This window comes from Vombatus ursinus, unplaced genomic scaffold, assembly GCF_900497805.2.
Source record: "Vombatus ursinus unplaced genomic scaffold, bare-nosed wombat genome assembly UNPS02014163.1, whole genome shotgun sequence".
Taxonomy (NCBI): Eukaryota; Metazoa; Chordata; class Mammalia; order Diprotodontia; family Vombatidae; genus Vombatus; species Vombatus ursinus.
This window is the reverse complement of record NW_020953941.1, coordinates 214,561-231,933: the sequence shown is the minus strand read 5'-3', so window position 1 is coordinate 231,933 and position 17,373 is coordinate 214,561. Positions and strand designations below refer to the sequence as shown.

The following is a 17,373-nucleotide window of genomic DNA, read 5'->3' as shown; positions in this document are numbered from 1 at the left end:
AAAAGCTGCAAGAAAGGAAGCCACAGAGAGAGGATGGGATACATTTACCTTAAGTTTCTCATTTTATAAATCAATCTCCCCTAAGTCCTCAAACAAAGGCCAGAGAACAATGACTCTTTTAGATGTAAACAGACTGAAGAAACATGAGTGAAGGCATCACTTCCTCCCCTGCTTTATAGATACATATACATGCATATACCCAGACATATATGCACACACACCTATATATATATATATATACACATATATATATGTATATATATATACACATTCATATATGTGTATATATGGATATATGTGTATACACATATATGTATACACACACATATCAGAATGTAGGAAAGTTACTACAAAGTAAGTCAGCCTAGAAGGAGGAAATAAACACAGAACTCAGCATCAAGTTCTATTCTTTAGGGATGGACAAACATGTCAAGACATCACTTAAATTCACATTGGCCATGATAACTGAGAATTCCTCTGATCCTTTGCCTACTATTTTGTTTTCTCCTCTTTGTCACATTTAGGAAGGGAATGGTGTTGATCTTATGGATGATGTGATATCTGAATTATCTTGTTGTGAGATTAGTCACTGCTGTAAGTAAATGGAGACACATAGAATTCATTTGACACCTGTCACCACCAGCATCCTTCTCAATGGCAACAGAAGAGACACTTCCAGGTGTTCTTACCCATGACAGAAAAAGAATCAGGAACGTTTCATCTTCAACTTTTAATGTTTCAAGTGCACACAGGAATAACCACCATTTCAACTAAATCTTCCCCTAGTTTGCTTCATTGTTCTATGCCCAATTCTATTGGGCAGTGAATACTGACAGCCTGATACTGCTGTCCAAACAATGAAACCTTTACAGAAAATTCATTGAAGTTTGTCAACTTAGAGAATTATCTTTTAACCTTTAGGGAATTAAGAAAAAAACCTTTATTGGAGACTTGGCTCCTCAGTGCATCTAACTTTGCTGAGTTTAAGAGCAACCCCCCAGTTAGCACCAGACTGTTCTAGTGCCAGGTGCTGGCTGCATAAGAAGCAGGAGAATTTATCCTTCACAGCATTTTTCCTGACCTCCTCCCTCCAGAAGTTTTATTTTCTGAGGCAAAAAGAGGGAAAAGTTAATCAGGTGAGAGAGGTATTGCTGCAAATGTACTATCTTTAAAACATCTACCTCCTAGCACCTACCAGTTCCTCTCAGCCCTGGGAATTTGATGACTGGACCACATTTCTCTCAGAATGAGCCCACCTACTTTAACACTCTTCAGAATCACTGTCAATGGGACAGCTAGGTGGTACAGTAGATAAAGTACCAGCCCTGGAGTCAGGAGGAGTTGAGTTCAAATCCAGTCTCAGACACTTGACACTTACTAGTTTTGTGTCCCTGGGCAAGTCACTTAACTCCATTGCCTAGCCTCAGAAAAAAAAATCCACCAGAATCTCTGTCAATGCCACTATTAGTTATCTTGGGACCTCAATCACCATTTTGTTATTAGTGGAAACTTCCTCAATAAAATGTTTAAACCCACTCTGTGCATGAAAAATAAATCTTAATTATTTCTTGAGGGATCCCAGAATATTAGAATAAACTATAACCTTAGAAATTCTCAAGTTCACCCTCCTCATTTTATAGATGGATAAAATGAGGTTCACAGAATTTGTGAGTCTCTTAAGAAAAAAAAAAAACAAACATTTTTTTCAAATGTAGAAAAATACTTAGGAATGAACCAAAAGTCCAGATCATCCTCCTCATCAACACCAACAACAACAAATTCTGTGGGTAATAGGGAGTCACTGGTATTTATTGAGTGAGGGAGGTAAGATGGCCATGCCTTTAGCTTTAGAAAGGTCACTTCTTTTGGAACACTTCACAAATTTATGTGTCACACTTTATCAGGAGCCATGCTATTCATCTCCTTTGCATTCCAATAGAGAGTATTAGGGGAGGAGTAGTATTTCTGGTATGAAGGCTGCCAAATCCTTTTCAGCACTGCTCATCCACCATTGGACTCCAATTGCATATTGGCTAAACCAGGTTGAGAGTGACCTTCAGGCCTCAAACCCCTTGGTTAATTAGTTATCATCAGAGGGGAGTCAGGTCTCAACAAGTCGCAACAAAAAATTATTAAATACTTACTATGTTTCAGGGCCTGAGATAAGGACTGAAGAAAGAAAATTGACTCAAAGTAAAGACAGTACTTACCTCAAGGAGCTTACATTGTAATGGGAGAAGACAGCATATAAAAGGGACATTGAATGTAGCAGGGAGAAGAAAGTAGATATATATCTTCCATATATGGGCGTGGTGGAAATGTCTAGAGACATGAGATCAGAGCCAGAAGAGAAATGGAACTTCCTGGCTAACACATTCCTCATATTTGAGATACTAGGAAAAACTCCCCAATGGGAAAGAGTGATGTTGCATGGGTGGAGGTATCTTCCAAGGTAAGAAGACTGTAAGGTAAGAGGGATCTTTCAAGTGAGAAGGCAGTTGAGTCATAACAGAGAGGTCCAGGGAGTAAGGAGTAGTGCCAGAAGAAGGAGTGCCAAAAGATGGAAGGAGTGAAAAAAGAAAACATTTGAGTCAAGTTTTTTCATTGTTAAGCAGACATTCTAGAGATTACAGTGGAATAAGTGGGTAGATATGTAATGGGTCATTTGGGGGCTTCTCTTGAAAGGGATGGGAGTAAAGGGAGTCAGGCAGATGAGAAACAGTTTATATTTCTATTGTCAGGTGTTCAGAATGATGGGAATAAGGGAGTGAGGGGGTGGAAATTAAGGAAGTGATCTAGGCTGAGTTATCAGTGGTTAGGGAGGGGTTCTTTGAGGGAGGGAGGTAATTAGATATTTTAGGGCAATAGCTTAATGTGCAGCCTTATTGTGTTTAGAGATTTCAGGAGAAAGTCAGCAGTGATGGTAAAAGCATGCAATAGCATGGCTTGGGGGAGTCTTGTTGGGAAGCAGAAGATGTCAGTTAATGATGGGTTAGGACAGGGGAGGAGGCAGCTAGGTGGCTCACTGGATGCACTGGGTCTGGAGTCAGGAAGACTCCAGTTCAAATCCAGCCTAAGACACTTACTAACTGTGTGATCCTGTGCAAGTGAATTAATCTCTGTTTACCTTACGCAGAATCAGAGTAACACAGATACAACAGGTACACATAAAAAGAGATTGATAAAATGTGAGAAAGTATGGACTGATGGAGAGGAAAGAGACAACACTTCATTTCATTCTGCTCCACAAATCCAGTCTGACCAGGCTTCCTCACCAATACTTCAGCTTCACTTGTCCCAAAGGTTAAATATATTCATAACCCACTTCAAGCCTATGGTTTTTAGAAAAAAAAACCCACATTGTTTTCTGAGATCTTTGTAAAATTCTTTTCAATATTTCATCAAGTCATTCAATTTCTGAGCTCAACTTGACATGACACTTGCATTTGTTTTTCATTTCTTTGTTTTATGTTTTGTCTTCCTTCTTCCTTGTGTTAATTATTTAATGCCTTAGCTACCTATAATGTGTCATGGACTGTTAATTGATTGTGGGAGGGAGGCAGGCATAGGAAAAAGGTAAAAATTATTTATTTTTATACTTTAAAAATATTTCCCATCTATTTTTATTTGATATTCCAAAGGCATTCTTAAATCATTTTAGGATATCTTTACTCATATTGACTTTTTAATAGTTTAATATTTAATTTTCTACTAAACATTACTGTGTTTTGTGTTTAGTCTATTTAATAAATTAGAATATACATATATATACAACATTTATTTGTCTTCCTTATTTTTCTTTACTAAATCAGTGTATAAACTTTAGCTTTGTCATGATTAAGACTACATAGTTAACAAGTTTTGCTATTAAATTAGCACCCTATTGGAGAAATATAAAAATCTTAAGGCTTTTTTAAATTGTCACAAATTTTAAAGATTATGAATTTTTTTGAAACCACATGCATAAAGGAATTTTAGTAGCATAGGCAAGGATACTGGTTGAGTTACTTAATTTTCAAAGAATTTCTAGGAGCTAGGTGAAAAAAATGATCTTTGATTTTCCCAAATGTAAAGGTATAGAATGATCCACTCTAATAATGCATTGTATATTTGAATAATCTGGGGATAAACTTTACATCTGCCATGATGCTGGTGATAATTCATCCTATTCTATGTGATTTCAGATGAATTAGAATTCTCCTGGATATTTATAAAATATTTGAAGCACATGGAAAATCAGAACAATGTTACAGAATTTGTTTTCTTGGGACTCTTCATGAACCTGGACCTCAAAATGATGTGTTTTGTAATATTCTTGTTCTACTATTTTGAAATTTTCCTGGGGAACTTTACCATCTTTATCATGATTACATGCAGCCATCTGATCCAACAACCCATATACTACTTTTTATGTCATTTGTCCTCAATGAATCTGGCATATACATCCACTATGCTCCCTGGGCTCATCAGGGACTTAATTGATAAAGAAAAAATACTATCCTTTATTAGTTGTATGACTCAGCTCTATACTGCTCACTTCCTGGCTACTGTTGAGATGTTTATCTTGGTGTCCATGGCCTTTGATCGCTATGTTGCCATTTGTAAACTTTTACACTACATGATCATAGTGAATCAACAGAGATGTAACACAATGATCCTGATGGCCTGGGGGGTGGCCTTTTGGCATGCCATTGCTCAGATGCTCATAGTAGCTGGGTTACCATTTTGTGGCCCTAATCAAATAGATCACTATATACATGATGTCAAACCTCTCTTAAAACTTGTCTGAGAAGACACACATATTGCTAACATCTTAGTCATAACTATTTCTGGGATGGTTGTGTTAACTACCTTTCTTGTCTTGGTGGCATCTTACATTGTCATATTGTACAACCTTAGAAAGCACTCATCAGAAGGTCGGCTCAAAGCCCTTTCCACTTGTGGTTCCCATGTCATGGTTGTTGTTCTCTTCTTTGTGCCCTGTATTTCCACCTATATTCAACCTCCCAGTGCCAGCAAAAATGATAAGGAGGTTTCCGTGTTTTACACTGTCATTGGACCCATACTGAACCCTCTGATCTACACACTGAGAAATGTAGAGATGAAGAATGCCATGCAGAAGGTGTGGTCAAACCAAATGTCATTGATATTTAAAAAAAAGATGGGTTTTTAAATCTCTTCACTGAAACTTTTCTAGATATACTTGGAGAGAGTGTATTTAGAGAAGGGATTATGCTACCATAGTACATAGAATTTTATTACTGAAAATAAGAACCTAATAACTTAGAAACAGCAAGCCAACACTAAAAAGTAACATTAGAACATAGGTTAAATAAATAAACCTAATGAATTAATGTACATTTTTTTCTAGATTGATAGAAGAGGAAAGTGACAAATGTTGGAGAGGACATGGAAAAATTGGGATATTAATTCATTATTGATGTAATTGTAAAATGGTCCAACCATTTTGGAGAACAATCTGTAATTATGCCCAAAGAGCTATAAAACTGTGTATAAGCTTTGACCCAGCAATAACTACCAGGTGTATTTCCAAACATGATTAAGGAAAAGGAAATGGACCTATATATTCTAAAACATTTATAGCATCTCTCTTTGTTGTGGCAAAGAATTGGAAATTGCAGGGATGCCCATCAATTGGGGAATGGCTGAATAAACTGTGGTATATGATTGTGATGGAATACTACTGTGCTGTAAGAAATCATGAGCTCAATGATTTTAGAAAAAAAACATGGAAAGACTTAAATGAAATAATTACTGAAATGAGCAGAACCAAGAGAACATTCTGCTGGTGTGTTTATTAATAAAAGAGGTCAGCAGCCCTCTCAAATGCCAAAGACCCCTCATGGCTATGACTCACAGTTCAGATGTCCTTGGAAGAGCAGATATTCCTGAGAGTGGTAATTAACTCTGATTGGTTAACAATTATTGAGAAAATTAATATTACGACAAAGGGCTAGGCTATATTCTAATGGGGGTCTTGAGGTATGTGACTTAGATCAACCAAGGCTTGATCACAAAGAGTTGGATATGACTGAAAATGAGTAAACAACAAAAAATTCCAAAGACTCACTAGTCCTCTCTGCCGCTCAAATCCATTTTCTTGAGCTCCTCTCTCCTATTCTAAACCTCCCTCAAGAGTCTAGACTTGATGGGGAAGGTCTTGTATTGAAAGGGCTGTGGATTTGCAATGCTTATAGTTTTTAGGAAAAAAATGCTTGGTAAAGTTAGAAATGTTGGGGAAAACTTCTATCAGAATCTTCTTTTCTTTTCATCAATTTCTTCTTTCTAGATCATTTTCAGTTGGATGGAAAGAATGGAGGACTCATTGGCACCTTGTTTTTCGCCATCAGTATGATAAATCCCTACAGTGACAGAATGCTGGATATTTTGGAGGTCCATTTCTTAGATGTTATCTTACCTTATTACCAGAAGGACCCTGACTATTTCAATCACAGCTTTGTGGGCAAAACATACTGATGTTTATACAGACTAAATAATAATTTCAATCATCTTAGAAATCATATAGTAATCAGAATTAAATCATGTTCCTTTGATTATAGTGTGTGTGTGTTTGTGTGTATTATAATAGTTTATCTGTCTCCTTAATAATAAAGTTTATAGCATTCAAATTAATTTAAATCAATATCCTCTTAGGAAAGATCATATGTGGAATACAGATGCCAATACCCTCTCCCATGTTATTCATTTCCACCTGGCACATGTTTATTACAGATTCTGATTATAAGGAACACAAAAGGGCAATGCTATCAATTTTAAAACTTCTTTTTTTTTCCTGAAAGACCCTTAAGACCTTAATAATAATTCCACATTATTATTTCCTTCATCTATATCTCTACCATCTATGTTTATATCTATATCTATGGCATCAGTACTATTCTATGTTTAAATATTTAAGGAAGTAGTTTGTTGAAAGGGAATGGACACTTGATTTGGATCCAGAAGACTTGAGTCAGTCAATAAGCATTTACTGAGGTTAGTAAGTATTTACTGAATTCTTATTATATACCAGACACTGTGCTAAGCACTAGGGATACAAAGAAAGGCCCAAAATTGGTCCCTCCCCTCAAGGAGCTCATAATGAAATGAGGGGGACAACAGGTAAACAGCAATGCAAAAACAAGATATATACAGGACAAGTGGGAGGTAATCTCAGAGGAAACGCACTGGTAAGAATGGGGACCAGGAATGGCTTTATGCAGAAGGGAAGATTTGAACTGATTCTTGAAGGAAGTCCAGGAAGCAAGTAGGTGGAACAAAGATAAAGAATTCTTCTGAATCCCAGTTGAGCCACTTATAAGTCAGGTGACCCTGGATGCATTATTTCACCTCTTTACTCATAAATTTCATTATCTGTAAAAATGAAGAGATTGGAATAAATAATCTCTAGATTAATTGAACTAAAAAGTCTAATCACATTGTGATTTCAACATATTTAATATATTTTTGTTTACTGGTATTAAATGTGGGGGCAGTGAAGTGGTGAAGTAAATAGAGTGCTGGGCCTGGAATCAGGAAGACCTGAATTCAAATCTGGCCTCAGACACTAGTTGTGAGACCTCAGGCAAGTCACTTATCCCCATTTTCCTCAGTTGCCTCATATGCAAAATGAGCTGGAGAAGGAAATGGCAAACCATTTCAGTATCTTTGCTAAGCAAAAACCCCAAAAATGCTATCACGAAGAGTAAGACAGGACCAAAACAACTGAATTATTGAATGGTATTAGAATAAAACTAGGTTTCCCAAGATGTACAGAGTAGTTTCTCTACAATGACTTCTTACAATTTAGTCTAATTTAGCTAGGAACAGCAAAAAAAAAAGTTATAAATGAAATTCTTCAGGTTGGGCTTCAATCTATTTCTAAGTCTTTAAGAATTCACTGGCTTCTCTTCCCCTGCTCCCTCACACATAAAAATAATAATCTAAGTATGATGCTCACCTACAAAATATAGAATAACTACTTATAATGTGAGGTTCACTTCCTCTTTGAAACCTGCAGTAATTTTCTAGTTAAAAAAAAACCTTCATTCCTTTTATCTTCTATAGAATTTTGCTTCACTTTTATGCTCTTAATATACTAGAATCCACATAATTATTCTGTAAAATTGTCTATTGATGAGTATCTGCCACTTATTTCATACAAAGCAATCAGGAAATTCCTTGAGGATTAGTCCTGAAATATCTCTGCTGACTATAATACTCCTCTTTAATTTATTCAGTACGATTATCTGGATGATCACAAAGACAATATATTTTGAAAACTGCAGTATGTTACTATATGACATAGAATCTTACCACTGAAAAGAACCTCAGTTCTTACAAACATGGAATGATAGCACTGGGGGCAATATTAAAATCTAGGATGTCAGAGCTGGCAAGGACCTAAGAGCATAGGCTAAGCTTCAAGGGACCATTGAACACAGAATTGTTGAGCTAGAAGCAGTCTGTGAAATGATCTTAATTTTATAGAAAACAAGGAATAAAAAATAACTGATGGCATTGTACGTGGGGAAGAAATGAGTGAGAAGCAATTTCTATCCAGAGCTTTCTATTTTTTTCCATTTTGATCAATATATTACTCAGTGCTGAATGCCTTAGAATATGAGGATAAGTACTAACTCTATTTGAGACTGACATCTCAAAAGTTCTTTATGTAAAGATCTGAGGACAGGCTGGGATTCCTAGGTCCCTTTATGTTTAATATGTCTTATAAACATGCTGAAGGAATTTTCTTTGCAAATTTAGCAATCATTTACATTTAAAATCTGCAAAACCAAAAATCTTTCTATCCATTTTCTCATTTGAGGGTCATTACACAGACTTGTTTGAATATGGTACTTCAGATCCTTTCTGCATGTCACAGATGAAGAAGCCAAGAGTTAAAGAAGCTAATTGGTTTGCTGAAGAACACATAGCTGAAAAGTGGCAGAGGTGAGGCATGATCTCAGCTTTTCCTGCCTTCAGGTCCAGTGCTCTATACACTTTGACAATTTGTCTCTCTAATGGTGTAAGATGGAAAGAACAAGAGATTATTTCCAGAAGTGTTATCAGAGCTGGGGCATTTGGAAGATGTAAGGGTTCTGGCATAGATTCATATTTTCCAGCTTCCCCTTTGAATATAAGCACAGTTCTCATATTGATTGATTTTCCAGATCATTTTAGAGATCAGGTTACTGAGATGCAAATAAGGAAAGCAACTTGGCTAAGGTCACACAGCTAGTTCATGGAAGAACTTGAACTAGGAAAAAAGATTTATAGAAATCTGTCCTGAGTATATATGAGACTAGTCAGTATTTGTCATTTTTTTTTTACTTAAGAGGCATAAAAAGTCTAGATGTATTCAATATTTAATAATGGCTCCATCTTATTGGAATCTTCACCCTGGTCAATGAAAAACATGGTGTAATGGAAAATGTGCTTAATTCTGAGGCCCAGAAACTGGGTTTAAATCCTCACTCTGTTACTTAATATGTGAATGAGCTTGGACAAGTCATTGGATCTCACTCTTCTCATCCATAAAATAATATGGTTGGACTAGATTCTTTGAAGGTCCCTTCCATTTCTTAAGTTTATGATTTTATAACACTGAGGCTGTTAGATTCTACATGAGTTTGTAAAATATCTTACTTCCCACATTATAATGAATTAAAACAGATGAAAAACTAAAATGGCTAAAATGTATGAAATGAAGAAAGGCAGCATGTCAGGAGCTGACAGACACAATGAGAAACAAAAAAAAGATTAAGATAACTGAGTGAAGATAACAATAAAAGTGGTTTTACTATACCAGTAAATATTATTAACTGTTATTTTTGTTCCTAATGATTGAATGCAAATAATGTGATATATGCAATGTAATTATGTGTTGAACAAGGAATTTTCACTAATCAGTGTTATAATAATGTCATATACGGTAATTTATTAAATAATGCTTTAATGGTTAAATAGTTTCAGTAATACAAACAACTGTAATATTCACCAGGAGGCCACTGAGGAGAGGAAGTCTTTGTCATATAAATTAATTCTACTGTTGTGGAGGGGGAAAGAGGGAGTGGATTTGTGATTTAAAAAAAATAATCTCAATAGCATTTACTCATATACTCATTACTACCTTTTACAATAGAGATCTGTTTGAAACATTGAGAGATAAGGGACTTGCTTAGTGTTACATTAAACCAATAGATGTCAGGAGACTTAACCCAGGGTTTCCTAACAATGAGGCCAACTCTAAATCTTTTCTGCTACAACAAACCTCAATTCTATTCTTACACAAAATGAGAGACTGGAAAAATAAGCAATGTAGTATCACAGATTTAAGGCCGGAAAGGAAAAAGAGACCATATAATCTAACCTCATTCATTTTCAGATGAGAAATCTGACCCCCTGAGAGGCTGACTGACTTTGAAAATAGTACCAGAAGTAGCAGTGGCAGAATTTAAATCCAAATCCTCTGACTCCTGAATCAATGTACTATGCTCAGGGCCATTCTGCTCCTCTGAGTGGAGCTTAAAGTCACCCTTCATGGACAATTTCAGATGATATGATCACTGCCTTGTTTTACATATTACATATGTATAAAATTACACATTTATATAAATCCTAAGTAATTAAAGATGAGTCAGTAGTTAGTTGATGAAAAGAGAATGTTTGGCTCTATAACATCTTATTTAAAAAAAAGGTCTATCAACATAGTCTCTGTAAGAAGTTTCCCTGGATACCCAATGTTTTGGGGGCTGTAGAGAGAGCTTCTTCAGAGACTCAGTCTGTTTCTCTGAGGCTCAATTGAGAGGATGGTGATGCTGATAGTGGTTCTTTCTTTCTTCCTTTTTTTATGGTGCCCTAATAGTCATCATTTCGCTGAGAAGCTCATTATGTCTTACCTGGAGAAGTTTCAATTGTTTTGTGCCAAAATTACACTGTGCCTTTCAAGGAAAAAAAATTGTTACCAGGGTTATGGCAGTGAAACAGAGACCAGCTGGCAGTAATGAATAACTACATTTCTCTTCCACTGTATCAGAGTCATATATATTTTTCAACCTTGTTTCAGTGAAATGGGATTTAAATCAAGGACCTCCTGAGCATGCTAACATTGTCACCATAGGTTCATGCAATAGTGCTTCAAATGGCCATGGGAGAATGACCTCAAATACTTTTTCACAGCTTCCTAGCTATGTCAATTATATATGTGTGGCTCATGGGTGGAATTATTTTTTTAAGTTTTTATTATTATTATTACTGTATAATCATACAGTTTTAAATAAGTTGTGGAACATAAGTAACATGCTGTTTACTTGTGATTCATCATAAATTATCTTACTTTTACATGAGGTTGAGTTTCAGAAATTGGTTGGTAAGGGATTTCAAACATCATTAAATCAGTGCTCAAAAAGACCCGTACTTACTTGTTGTGGTTCCTTGGAAGGAAAAACCCTTTCAAAATTAATTTACTTTGTTCATTGGAAAAACCTGGAAGCCCTTTGGGAAATTATTTCTTGTTTGCCCAGTACTGAGATTCCAAATGATGACCCAATGTATTTCCACATTTTAAAATAATAATAATAACAACAACAATACTCTCTTTAAGTTTTTTGAAAATATGAAATAAAATGGTATGAAGGGAATAACATTGAATTTGGAGGCATAGGACTTGGGTTCAGACCAAATTGCTCTACTTTTCACCTTTGAATATTTAGGAATGTCCCTTAAATTCTCCAAATTCCACTTTGCCTATCTAGAAATAAGAATGATATTTACACTACTTACTTCATAGGGCTGTTGACAGTAAGAAAATTTTTCACATGTAAGTATTATATAAATGAGATCTATTATCATATTAAAGAAGTAGAAGGTACATTCTTTGTATTTGTAGAGATGGCAGTCTTTTAGTTATTTAATAGATTATAATCTTTATTCTTTTTCAGTGTTATCTGTGGACTCATCAATACAAGAATCCCCAATAATGCATAATGGAACCTGCTCATGCCTTCTCATTTTATGCTTCAGTTTTCATTGCTTCCCCATGAAATTTCTCAGCAGTATGTGCTTAGTGCACAGGAGAACATCTAAATGACAAAAGGGAAAGAACCTACATGTTCTAAAATACTTATAACAGCTCACTTTGTGATTGCAAATAATTGAAACTGCAGGTATGCCTATCAATTAGGGAATGGCTGAACAAGTTGTGGTATGTGATTGTGATGGAATACTACTGTGCTATAAGAAATGATGAGCTCAATAATTTTAGAAAACAACAACTACCACAAAAACATGGACAAACTTGCACGAGATACTGAAGAGCAAAATGAACAGAAGCATTATAACATTGTATACAATAATGGCAATATTGTTTTTAAGAACAACTTTGAGCAAATAAATTATTTTGACTGCTATAAATTTCCAAATTAAATATGAGGGACATATGAAGAAAAACACTTTTCCTTTTTCCCTAATCATCTTTTGAAATAGGCCAAGTAGTGGTATTACTGGGTCAAAGGGTATATTTAGGATTTTTACTTGAGGGAGGAACCTAGGATTATTGAAAGCCCTGTGAAATTTCTGAAATTCAAACCCTTCCTTCCTTCCTTCCTTCCTTTCTTCCTTCCTTCCTTCCTTCCTTTATCTTCTCTGTATTTCCTAAATGGCATGTGGTTTGAAGGGGGTCATGTAGAAATGATGATTGTCTTCAGTTTTTCCAAACTTCTGCCCCTTCTTTTTTTTTTTTGCTAAACTATAAATAATATGATTTTTCCATTTCCTGTACAAATGATTATTATTTTGTTTTTTATACTCCTTCCAGTATAAAACATAGTAGTGGTATCTTTTAGTCAAACAATGTAAGAAACTTATTTCAATATAATTATTTTTTTTCCAGAATAGCTGTACTTAGTCACATTGTTATCAGCCCTGGAATAATATGCTGTCTTCCAGCAACTTCTACAAAATTGGATATTATCATCTTCTTATCATCTTCAGCAATCTGATCGATGTGAGGTAATATGTCAGAATACTCTCCCTTTATGGATCACAATCCATCTCACACGGCTGACTTGTGGGGTACCACAAAGAGCTTTTTATGTGTTTCCATTCTGCTCTCTCTTCATTCACTCACACCTCATGAATTTAATTATCACTTTCAAGACGGATCTCTACATTCATCAAGAATGTCTCTCCTTGCCTTCTGGTGATCTTGACCTGGATATCCCAAAGGGACCTTGAATTCAATATGTCTGAAACAGAACTCATTGTTTTCTCCCCAAACTATCCATTACTCCCAACTTTCCTATTATTTTTAATGGTACTACCATTCTTCTAGTCACACAGGTTCACAACCTTAGTATTATCCTTCACTCCTCCTCTACCATGCATATCATTCTGACATCAAGCCTTGTTATTTCTATCTTTTTAAGATCTTACACGTGTCCTCCTCTCTATTCACACAGATGTTACCCTGGGTCAGGGCCTAATCACCTCATGTCTGAACTATTGCAGAAGTCTCTTTGAATCAAGTCTTTATTCATTCTAATTCATCCTCCTTTCAACTAACAAAGTAATTTTCCCAAAGCACAGATCAGCCTATGCTATTCCCTTATCTAATAAACTCCAGTAGCTCAATATTGCCTCCAGGTCAAATACATTTTTTTTTTGGCATTCAAAGTCCTTCACATTCTGACCCCCCCACACACTTGTATAGTTTTGTTTTGTTTTAATAATTTACTGTCCTACATAGCCTGTATGATTCAGCTATATGGTATTATTTGTTGTTCCCCACTCAAACCATTCTTATTTATTGACTAGATTACTTTAATTGCTGTCCCCACCACCACTCAGAATGTTCTTCATGTTCACCTTTACCTATTGTTCTTCCTGGCTTCCTTTGAGAATGCTCAAATCATGGGACATCTAAAGGGCACAGTGGATAGAGCACTAGCCCTAGAGCCAGGATGACCTGAGTTCAAATCCAGCATCAAATACTTACTAGTTATGTGACCCTGGGCAAGTCACTTAACTCCAATTGCCCCCACAAAAAAAAAAGATTGCTCAAATCCAAACTTCTGTAGAGTACCTGTTTCATTGCCATACTATCCCCGTGCCAACTATCTTCCTTCTGAGGTTAATCACCACTGGATAGATAGATGATGAATAGATAAATAGGTACATAATAGATATAGATGCATATCAATATCTGTATATTACAAGTTAGATGATAGAGAAATATAGATACTTAAATGGAAGATATCTGGTATATGCATAGTTGTCTGGATGTTATCTTCCCCCTTATAAAATGAGCTCCAGGCCCACAAAAAAGAGCATTTAAAGAATTGCCAGACTTTCAGAATTTTATTGTAAAAAAGACCTGAGCTTAATGGAAAATTTGACATATATGATCCAAGAGAAAAATAAGGTAAATATGAAAGACTAATTACAAGGGATTCTAAGGATAGACTACTTTTTATATGAGAAAATGTAAAGTGTATATCTAAGATTGTAATTTGTAATTGGGTACTTTGAAAGAAGAATTAAGATAGAGCTGAGTTTGATGTGATTCTAAAAAGTAAAACCAATTAGGAAAAGGTAAAAAGAGTAATTATCTTACACAAATGAGGTGTGAGAGGAAGAACTGATGCAGAGGAATTAGATGGTGGATGAGGCTTTCTAGGGTTCTGGAACCTTACTCTCAATGGGAAGCAGTTAAAGAGGGAATGATACATATATATCTAGAAGGGTATAGAAATCTTCTAAATTCATAAAGAAAGAAAAAGCTAAGGGGATTGGGGGAGGAACTTTAAGAGGGAAGAGGGTGACTGAATAGGATAGGGGGGTATAGTAATGTGTCTAGATAAAAGGGAGAGAGGATAAGGGAAAGATCTTTGGAGGAGGTAAGTTAACAAATAGGAGGGTAAGGTCGTGGGTTGAAGCAAAGTACAGGAGTCAGGAGGGATAGGGAATAAGAGATACACAAAAACATGAAATAAAGATCAGAAGTAGAATTTATTAGAAGAAAAAGCAGGAGTTATAATCGGGATCTCAAACAAAGTTAAATTTAACATTGATTTAATCAAAAGAGAAAAATAGAGAAATTACACTATATGTCAGCCATATTAATCAACATTGTTTTAGACTATTTAAAATAACTAGATACTATAATGTTGGAATATGGCTATGGTGTAGGAATCGATGTGTTGGTGGACTTAGAAAAATATGGAAAGACTTGGACTTATGAAGGAAGATGTTATCCATCCTCAGAGAAACAGAGGACAAACAAGTATAGTATAGTTTTACATACACGTATATGAATGTATATGTCTATATTTGAGTACAATTATTGATATCTAAATATATATACATGTAAGTGTATATATGTATGCATATACATATATTTGTATGCTTATGTGACATATATTTATATCTATATCTTTATATATCTATATCTATCTATCAATCCTTCCTTGGAGAGGAGAGGAGGAAGGACAAAAAAAGAACAAAGTAAAAAGTAAACAGCAAAGAACAAAAGAAAATTCAGAAGAAAGAGAAGATGGACAGCTCCGAATACAGTGTGTAGTTTTTATTATATAGACTTTCTTGATAAAAATGTATTGCTCTATATTTTGAATCCTCTCATTTTCTGTTGTGTATATGAGTGTTCTTTTTTTCTTTTCTAACTTTGCATTTTAAGTTTAATGTTTAGTTTATAATATTTTTTTGTTGAATAATTTTCACATAGTATTCACTTAAGTAATGCTAGTTGATTGACAATATTAAAATGGAACCAAGAACTTAGTAAGTTCTCTCCCCTGTTGGTGAGGGTAATACCTGGTTATAACTGGGGGTATTTAATACATAACTAATATTATCCTTGATTTTTCTAGTTTCTAGTTTTAGGTATATGAACTTTTCCCTATACATTCAACTTAGTGCTGAAGTCATGGGGGTTAGAAAAAATGTCACTGAATTTATCCTGCTGGGTCTATTCAATAATCAAGAGGTCACAGAAGTCAGTTTTATTTTCTTTTCACTTTGCTATCTTGTGATCTTGATGGGAAACCTCTTCATCCTGACCACCATCAGATGAACAGCCCATGTACTTTTTCCTCAGTTACTTGGCCTTCATGGACATCTGTTTCACCTCCACTGTTGCTCCAAAACTGATTGTGGATTTATTGGCTCAGAGAAGAACCATCTCCTACAACAACTGCATGGCCCAGATGTTCTGTGCTCATTTCTTTGATGCCATAGAGATCTTCATTCTGGTGGCAATGGCCTTTGATTGCTATGTTGCCATCTTCAAGCCAATGCATTACATGGTCATCATGAGTAGACAGGTATGCCGTCTTATCGTGTTGGCCTCTTGCATAGGGGCATTCCTTCATTCAATCATGCAAGTATTGATTGCTGTTCGGCTGCCTTTCTGTGGCCCCAATAAAACAGACCACTATTTCTGTGATGTGTTTCCTCCGCTAAAGCTGGCCTGTGCAGATACTTTCTTGCTTCTTACTGTGTTAATTAGTACCAATGGGATGCTGTCTATTTTGACCTTCATTTCCTTGCTTATTTCTTCTATCATCATTCTGGCCACCTTGAGGACTCACTCATCAGAGGGTCGGCATAAGGCCCTCTCCACTTGTGGATCACACATTACTGTGGTCATCATGTTCTTTGTGCCCCTCATCTTCACTCATGTGCCTATAGGCATTTCTGTCAATGAAGATAAGGTGTTTGCCCTCTTTTACACCATCATTGCTCCTATGTTCAACCCTTTCATCTATTCCCTTAGAAATACTGGCAAGAAGAATGCCATGAGAAAAGTTTGGTTACAAAAACTGGCTTCCAAAGGAAAGTGACCTCCATGGAATATATGATCCTCTTTCAAACATACAACTATTACCAATAGCGAGGGAAGAATTTTCCTCCACTCAGTGGACTGAGCTAGAGGTTTGACCTAAAGTCTACTCAACTTGCACAATTGTCCAAAGGGCTAGACTAGTTCTTCCTTCCTCAGTTGAACTAGGTATTGGGCTCTGAATCATAAAGCCACCATTGGACAAAATGACTTTTTTTGTGTCTATGTATGTGTATGTCTGTTGGTGCTAAAAAATGCCCAATATTAATATACCAACAATCAATTCACACTATTATTGATGTGATGTTATTGTGTTATTCCTTTTCTTTTACTGCTATCTTTTAAAGGCACCAAATGTCAGTAGTAGAAGGATTTTCTGAAGTTGTGTAGTAACTCCACCAATGATGAAGAAGAAGAAGAAGAAGAAGAAGAAGAAGAAGAAGAAGAAGAAGAAGAAGAAGAAGAAGAAGAAGAAGAAGAAGAAGAAGAAGAAGAAG

General features: G+C 35.6%; 2 pseudogenes; both read left to right on the top strand.

The window, feature by feature from the left end:
* Window positions 1-4,228: 4,228 nt before the first annotated feature.
* LOC114040996 lies at window positions 4,229-5,173 on the top strand (annotated as a pseudogene).
* A 10,788-nt stretch (window positions 5,174-15,961) lies between these two features.
* LOC114040981 lies at window positions 15,962-16,877 on the top strand (annotated as a pseudogene).
* Window positions 16,878-17,373: the final 496 nt, after the last annotated feature.